Source organism: Lathyrus oleraceus, chromosome 2, assembly GCF_024323335.1.
Source record: "Lathyrus oleraceus cultivar Zhongwan6 chromosome 2, CAAS_Psat_ZW6_1.0, whole genome shotgun sequence".
In the NCBI taxonomy this organism is placed as follows: domain Eukaryota; kingdom Viridiplantae; phylum Streptophyta; class Magnoliopsida; order Fabales; family Fabaceae; genus Lathyrus; species Lathyrus oleraceus.
In genome coordinates this window covers 189,411,807-189,420,333 of record NC_066580.1, presented here as the reverse complement: position 1 = coordinate 189,420,333, position 8,527 = coordinate 189,411,807, and positions in this window count along the sequence as shown.

Here is an 8,527-nt window from a genome sequence, read left to right as displayed (position 1 = left end):
AATAAAATATTATTTTAATAAATAATTTGACTGAGAAATTAAATAAGATTTAAATTATTAAAATATAACTTCTTAACTTTAAATATTAAACGTTGAAATTAGAGGGACGTGTCAGATATGCTTAAGTTGGGGAAGGTTCTCATGCTCTAAAACGGATTAAGACCAATATTATTATTAGTTGTCAAGGAAAGTTTTGACCCCTTTAGTTGTCAATTTACACCTACGGAGTGTATTTCTTATACGGACGAATTGATGGCATTAATCTACCATTTTTCATGCTCTTGATTGTACTTAATCATTGAAGGAGGTGTGTAACTTAGTGGCGAGTTAGAGCGGGAAAAATCGAAATCTCAAAAGGATATTGAGACTCTTCTGCAGCTTCAGATCAAGTTGGATGAAGCTAATATATTGTTGATGAAGTGTTATTAAGAGATTTGTTGTTTTTACAAAGATTTTAAAACTATTATTGAAAATCAGCGGGAGGTATATAAATACTTTAGGGATCAAATACAATTCTTGGACGAAAAGAGAAATAAGGTCAAGGTTTTGGTGGCCATCGATATTAAAGAAAAGAAGATTATGAAGACCCAACTTCTGAATTCAAAGATATGGCTTATTTCCTCAAGCGTGAAAATGTACTCTTGAAAAGGCATTATGATCAGTTTAGATTTGAAGGACCGAAAAAGTAGTTTGTTCCACTGATTTTGGAAAATATGGAATTGAGGAAGTTCATCAAGAGACATGTCTTCAAAATAAAACAAGATCTCTGAACTGATCTCTAAGATTTTCCTACTTGGACAAATTTGTTATGAGTACAAGGGAGCTACTTGTGTTTGTGTTCAAGACTTTGGTAGTGCCATTGCTCAAATTCGGATTTTAAACCCTAATGGTGTCCTAATAACTAATCGCCTGGATGTAGGGGTGGCAAACGGGCATGCCCCCCCCCCCATTTAGGCCCGCCCCGCAAATGTCCGCAAAAAAACGGGGTGGGGCGGGGCGGTCATAGGTGAGGATGTGGGCCTAAAACTTAGACCCACCCCACAAAAAGTGAGGGCGGGGCGGGGAAAGCCTGCGGGCACTGCACTATTTAAGCCTAAAAATGCAAAAATTTATGTAAATACACGTGCCCGTAAAAGTCCACAAAAAAATGGGGTGGGGCGGGGCGGACACATTTGAGGGTGAGGGCCTAAATCCTTGGCTCGCCCCGCACAAAAGTGCGGGCAAAACGGGCATGCCCAGTGGGCCGAGCCCGTTTTGCCACCCCTACCTGGATGTTTGTAACACTACTACAGAAAACACCTCTTATAACGGTTGGAAAAAAGATACAACCACGTACGACCAACCGTTGTGAGATAAGTTGTGATTATATGTATGATTCTTTCCACCACGGACGTGCGACCATGATTGTAAGTCATGTAGCACGCAACATATCACAACAGTTACTTTAAATAACTGTTGTTGTATGTCTTTTAATAAAATTAAAAAAAAATACAGCAGTAGAACAACAATAAGAACAAAAACAAGAACAACAAGAACTACAACAAGAACAAGAACAAGAACAAAAACAACAACAACAATAACAACAAGAGAAACAACAACAGGAACAACAAGAATAACAACAACAACAACAACAAAAAGAACAATAAGAACAACAACATGAACAAAAACACTAACATTGCTAACTTGAATTCATATTTTCCTTGTCTCATTCAAGTTGGATAAGAGACGATGGAGTTCTGAAATTTGTTCATGAAAGAAATGATATTTTTTTAGTTTTGTTTATGGAAGAAATTGTGTTTTTCGAGCTTGGTTTAGTGGAGAAATAGAGTGTCGTAAATGGAAGAAGAGGGTTGGAGGTAGAAGATGAAGTTCGTCTAAATTGGAAGTTCATCTAAGTTTTAGGTTTCACACGGATCATTAATGGTAGTGTCTTGAAAGTTGTTACTCACTAAATGGATGACAAAGATTTGTTTAAGGACGGTGAAGAAACTCAATAAACACATATATTTTTCCATGACCTTTAGTGACTTTTTACCACAGTTGGAAGTTTCAAACGTGGTAAAAAATGACTTAAAAATAAATATAAATAAAACTGTAGGTGTTAGGATTCGAACTCATGGCCATGAACTACTTTTCACCACGGTTGGAAATTCCAACTGTGGTAAAAAAATGACTTAAAAAATAAATAAAAAACAAAACTGTGGGTGCTAGGATTTGAACACATGATTATGCACCATTTTTCACCACGGTTGGCAGTTTCAACCGTGGTAAAAATGGCTTTAAAATGAAAATAAAAGGAAAATGTCTAAGTGAATAGATTCTATCACGATGGATACTTTTACAGAGGTGAAATGACATTAAGAAAGGTAGTTTTTCTAGTAATGTAAATTAGTGAAGACTGGTTATGTCAAATGATAATGGTGTACTTTCCCAAAATTATCCCATATTAATCCAAGTCGTGTTACAACCTTCTTTACATCTTGATTCAATGATGTCCTTGTCTTTTAAGTGAACTAGTGAGAAATATAGTAGTTGTTAATTATTTTTTTAAGTGCATGAATGTTGTTGTTTATTTATTTTAAATTTATACATATTTGTATATTTTATTTTAATTTATGCTTTTAAATTAATTTTTACCATTTCACTTCTTCCACCTTTCACTTCTTCTATCTCAAGCTTAGTTGGACCAAGACAACAAACTAAGCTTGAGGTAGAAGTCCACTTGTAACTTTTTAGTCTTAGTTTGTTGAGTTCTGCAATTTATTTTATATGATTGCAAGTAACAAATTCTAATATTTTAGTTTTTTTTTGTATGGAGTGTTATTTTCCAACTGCATGGAGCATGATTATTCTATTGAAGGAATGAGGAAATGCAAAAATAAATCTCAACCATTTATTATTACCGTGTGGTAAAAATTAATTTAAAATTATAAATTTAAAATAAAATATACAAATACGTATAAATTTGAAATAAATAAACAACAACATTCACGCACTTAAAAAAAATTAACAACTACTATACTTAAAAAATTTAAAAATATAAAATTAAAAATACAGGTGGATTTAAAAAAAAAGTTAAAAAACCATGTGGTCTTCCAAGTCAACAGCTAAGCATATTCCATAGGTTCCATGTCACCCAAGGGGGTAAAGAAACATAATCTAAACATTACAAGTGGGGATCAATTTCTTTTACAAGGGATAAATCATCCGCTCACATTGCAGGGGGGATAACGTATATTTAGCCCTTATATTTATTTATCTTGAAGTTTGAGAAAATAAGTAGAAATTGAGCGGGATCATTGAAGTATTTCAGTAAGTAGCGTCAAACTTAGATATTATCATTAAAGTTGGTAATTTCTCATGTGTTTTCTCATATTTCTTGGATATAATTTCATTAAAATTTAAGTGATTTTTCTTTTAATTTGGTTAAATCTTTGTAGGTTTGAGTAAAGATTTTGAAGAATAACGGAAAAGACCAATTTGTGCAAAAATCATCCTAACTAAATACATTATGTCGTATTTTGTCGTGCAGGTTATGATGAAGAATAAAGAAGGGGACTCACACACACAAAATCAAAAAGAAAAAGAAGAGAATTTGCAAGTCGGAGCAGAATGTGTTGTATCAAGTCAGAGCAGTCTGATTTAGTGCACAAATCAACAACTCAATTCTTAAAAATTAGTGGTGTGCAAGACGTATTGGAGTTGAAGGTGAGAAAAATACAAAAGAAGGGGAGGTTGAATTATGTATGCCCAAAAATCTCTCTCACTTCTGATTATGGAACATCATATTTTGAACTACGTTTAGAGTTTGATACTAGAGTAAGTAATAGTAGTGGAAGGTTTACTTCCTTTTCTTAACTCTGTTTCAGAACCTAAGATGTCGAGCTCAAATTATGATACGAGTAAGAGGTTGAATCAGATTAGAGTCTGACTTCAGAGTTTGTTGCACAGCTGAATGTAAATGTAGAGGTAAATAAATAGACATACAATATGTCTTGGTTCCTCTCTAACCGAGAGTAGACCAGTCCCCCTACAACACATAAGCTTTTAATTATAATCAAATTGATTACAATTTCTTAAGCCAATAGCTCAAGACTTCCTTCTCAATCAACCTAGATCGAGACTTCATGCTCTACCTTCAAGCATAAAACTTCACTACCTGAACAACTTGTTCAGGACTTCCTGCTCTACCCACAAGCATGGGACTTCAGTGCTCAGTCACACTGATCTATACTTCCTTGCTCTATCCTGAAGCATGATACTTTAATGCCTAAACAAATTGTTAATACCTTAGGATTGGCATTAATTTTGTAAAACAAATAATGTAATCACCTCTGTTGTTTTAATATGTTGGGTTGAAGAAGTTCAACATCTGGACCAACATGTCATGTATGATGTCACGACATCGTGACCGTGACATCACATATGTGTAGAAAACTGAATTAGTTAATTCAGGCATATATTCTGGGATTAGTGAGGATATTTGGTGAATATCCTAACTTCCTTGTGGGGGTCTTAAAGACTCAATCAGAATATACAATTTCTAAATATGGAGATATATATGGAGATATTTTAGGAACTAAAAGATTGAAGACCTTGATTGTAGCAGAAGTTTTCTGCTGATTTTGTAACAGCAAAGGAGAAGCTTGCTGCGATTTCTAAGGCCCAAATCTAGTAGGGTGTTTAGGTTATAAATAGCAGATTGTAACCTAGGTAAAAAGAGCCTCAAACAATGTAAAAAATTAGGGGGGTGTGAGAGGTAAACCTCCCAACCTGTGGGAAGGTTACCATGTGTTTCTCAGTGCTCAAAGCTGAGATTATTTGTAACTCAAAGCCTGTAGGTAAGAGTGGTTATGGTCTTGAACGAAGCTGTGAAGCAAGTTCAATTTGTTTATCATTACTTTGAATTTGTAGTGATAGGAATGGAAACTGGTGGTTTCTATCTAGGAGTTCCTAGGTATAGATTGCATTGGGTAGGGATTAAGTGAAAAGTTGTAAACGAGGGAGTTTAACTCTGAATTAATACTACTGATAGTGGATCTTCTTCTTGGCTTGGTATGCCCCCAGAGTAGGTGATGTTGCACCGAACTGGGTTAACAATTTCCTGTGTTTGTTTTTCCTTCTGCACGTTATAATCCTGTATGTTATAACTCAGCATGTATTTCAGTCTGTTCTTCAGGAGGATAACAGACCTGGCATAAGGCTCATTGTGAAAATGTCAAACTGGATGTCTTGACATTTATTACTGTAAGTTGATACTGAAGTATAGACTGGTTTGTCTTTTACAGTACAACATTTGGCACAGTCTGCTTTCAGGAACAAAACAGACTTAGCATGTGGTATATGTTCTGGTCATCAAACTGAGTGTTGTGACATTCATTCCTGACAACATATGCTAAATTGTAGGATGATTAGTTTTTCTGTTTCAGTATTTATCTCAGGCTATTCTTTAGGAATCCAACAGCTGAGCTAAAATCCAGGAAACTAACAACTGAGCTACAATTAATGAACCTAACTAATAGCCTATTTGTTAGCACCATAATATGTGGAAATTAGGTTAACGTGTTTAACCTTTATTTTAGGAAATATAAGTACAAGGCCAGCAAACTGTAATACTGTAATAGGTGATGTTCAAATTAATATTGAGACATCATGCTGATAACTGTGCAGGCTCAACAGAAGTTAGTGTTATGTTTGATCTCTGCTGAGTCTTTATACCAGATGGACAGAACTGGGTGTTCTTCCATTCTATGGTAATATAGTAGCAGATGTCGTGACATCTGTGAATGTGTGCACATTAGTACTGGGTGTTAATTGTATAGCTATCTTGTTGTATTAGTAACAATGTTGGATCAGATGTCATGACTTGGAGTAGACCATTTGAACTCTGACTACACCAGAATTTCACAAATACTTCAAGAATTCTTTCTCTTCTCGCAAGCATGAGATTTCAATGCTTAAGCACCCAACAAGAGACTTTCTTGCTCAAGCACCCAATAAGAGACTTCTTTGCTCAATCTAACAGAAAGAGACTTACTCTGAACACAGTGGCTAGAATCTTTAGATTCTCTTAACAAAAGAGTTTGGTATTAAACTTGTGTTTATATGAGTGCTTCTTGGTTAAGAATATACACAAAGGTTAGACATTGTTGAGAAGAATATAAGTTGATTGCTCCTAAGTATGAAAGATTGAATTTTTCAATCTTCTTCTCTTCAAGCACATATTTCCTTCTCTGTTGTGCATTTACGTTCCGATGATCTTCTTGATCATCTTTACTTCGCTCTCACACACTTAACCCTTGTGGTCAGTGTGTATTCCTCTCATATGTGTTTTTTGTATAAACACAATCTCTCTCTCTTAACCCATACTATGAAATGGTATCACATCTTTGTGAACACAATTCATTTTCTTTGATAGATCACCTTGAGAGATCTTGAGCTACTTTTAATGTTTTCAATATTCTTCTTTAAATATATGATGGAAATAGATCCGTTGAAGATTTAGAATACTAATGGTACAAGTAGACGTTTAAGGTCTTTAGTCAGTGTATAATAGTGAACAAAAAACTCAGCTAGCATAAAGACATTGAGAGGAGTTGAGCAGAGTTTAGAATAGTTGAAGAGACTAGATCCTGACAATGTTACTTTATCTTAATTTGACATAAAGTATTGTACCATTATCATGTGATCTTCTTTAGATAACTTCTAACCGGAGACTTCTTGTAGACGTTTGTTGAAGCTTGCTCGGAGTCATTGTTATCCTTATACTTAGCTTCCGGAATCAGAGGCTTTTTATAGAATTAGTTAAGGCATGATCATAAGCTAAATTTGAAGGTGTGAAAAACACAAGAAATGGGGGTTTCGATTAGGATTTACAAGCAAAAGCTTTTTCCAAAGTAAAAACACCACTAACAAGTTAAATAATGAAGAGATAAAAACACAAATATTTTTATCCTGGTTCGCTTGAAACTCAAAGCTAATCCAGTCCATCCGCCAAGGTGATTTTCCTTATACACAAGGACTTAATCCACTATAATCGACATATTACAATAAACATAAAGAATACCTTTCTTTGTCTTCTCAGGGATCCAACTAGACCTTAGTCTCCTCAAGGATTCACAAAGAACAACTTTCTTTGTCTTCTCAAGGATAACCTCCTTAAGGAATCAAACAAATAGTTTGAATAAAAGTTTATGTGTTACAATATGCTTCTTTTAAAAGAAGATTTACACAAATGAGTAATAAATACTTAAAGAACACTGAATACAAAAGATGAGCTTTTCACAAAGAAAATTAGCTTGTGTAGTTCAGCAAACACATGGTTCTTTAAGTCTTCAATGCATGCTTATAGAGAGTAAGCATGTGACCATTTAAGGGGAAAATGGGGAAAGTTCCTTGAGTGGTTGTCCATTGTTGGATGAGAAACGAATGATACCACATACGTCTTTTCGCCCATAAAATCAATGACAGGTGTGATGAATAATACAATCCTTGCCCATGAAATATGGTAGTGGAAAAGTTGTTTGATTTGTACTATGTACTATTTGATCATATTCTCATTTAAACTTATCTTCATATTCATTGGCTTCTGATAAAAGATTATTGAAGCATAAAGTGAAGAAATAGAGAGCTAGGTTGAGAAACTTCAGAACCTTGAGTCAGAACCTTGACAACGTCAATAGTCTGGCTTGAGTTTTTCACTATCTTCATAATCTTCAGAGTCTTCAGAAACCTCATTCATAACCTTAATAACTTCAATCGTCTGTCTCGAGATCTTCAGAATCTTCAGCTACTTAACACAACTTAAGAAGCTTGCCATTCTTCAGAAGCTTGTTGATCAGAGTCATGTTCAGAAGCAAAATAACTGAGAGAACATTGCAATAACAACATAGTGGCTCCTAAAAAGCTTCTTATGGGTGAGATAACACAGAAGCAGAAAGAACATTGCAGCAACAATATCACATCTTTCAGAACTTCTAATTGCAGCACATAAGTGAATTTGGAACACAAAGTTCAGAAACTGATGATGTTGCACATCATATGATCAGAATAAAAAATGTTTATTAAAGCTACACAATAAAAAACCATTAGGGTTCCAAAATTGTTCTCACACAAATACAACATTGTTATCTTTAAAACTCAAGGTATATATGCAGAACCAAGTATTGTTCTAACAATCTCCCCCTTTTAGATGATGACAAAACATATATATTGATGAACAATTTTATACAGGGTAATCACATAAGAATACATCTTACAAAATCATAAAACTCCCCCTGAGATGTATAGTCCTAAAAAGATAAACTCAGAGTGAAAGAGCATTTTCCTGATTTACCTATTGATGTACCAGAATGAATAGTTAGTCAGAATTTGGTTTAAATTCATAAGTTGATTGATGTTGTCTAGAACACTGGTTAATGACAACATCCTTTTGATAGAATTTCATAATAGCTTTCTTTGGAGGGTTCTTTGAAGACCTTTCTTCAGAAACTTCTTTGAATACTTTTCAAGTATTTCTTCAGAAACT